The sequence below is a fragment of the Plasmopara halstedii genome (assembly GCF_900000015.1).
Source record: "Plasmopara halstedii genome assembly, contig: Scaffold_2386, whole genome shotgun sequence".
Lineage (NCBI taxonomy): Eukaryota > Oomycota > Peronosporomycetes > Peronosporales > Peronosporaceae > Plasmopara > Plasmopara halstedii.
Window position 1 is genome coordinate 240,306 of NW_020189293.1, and position 636 is coordinate 240,941.

Here is a 636-nt window from a genome sequence, read left to right on the forward strand (position 1 = left end):
TGCACACCTTGGTTCAGAGGTAGGACCGAAGGCGGGTCTGTGGAGACGACGTCTTGAAATTCCTTTACCAAAGGATAGTACGGATCCAAGGGATTCAGAAGGATCGACGAACCACTCAGGGCCCATTTTCTCCCCTAGCTATTTCCGGGAACGTTAGGGTTTGACCCATACGTCACAGGGTGACATTCTGAAGGAAGTCGACGGCGTGCCTTGAGTTTGGCAAACTCAAATCGGAGATGTCGCTCCACACTCACGTCCACTTCCTTATGGCTCAACTGCATGTTATGCAGTGAGGAAAGTTTCCAGTGCCGTTGCACTTATCGCTCAAAGATCGCTTCATCATCTGTCGCGCCTTCGCCAGGGTTGAGCAGGTATTGTCCGCATTGCGGGTACACGTGCCATCTCGTTGTGCACTCTGACGAGAATGATCAGTTTCCAACGGAATTTTTTTGTAGGGCTAAGAAACGAGCTCGAAGAGCTTTCCGTGTGGCTAGTTCATCATGCGTTCTGGCCTAGGGCTCAATGATGTGGGCGCGTAACGTTCGAGTTCCCGCGTCCTTGGCTGCCACAGCGGGATCCGCTGGGCGGAAACCATATTCCACACGAGGGTCAATGACCGGCCGTGGATGGGCGCGC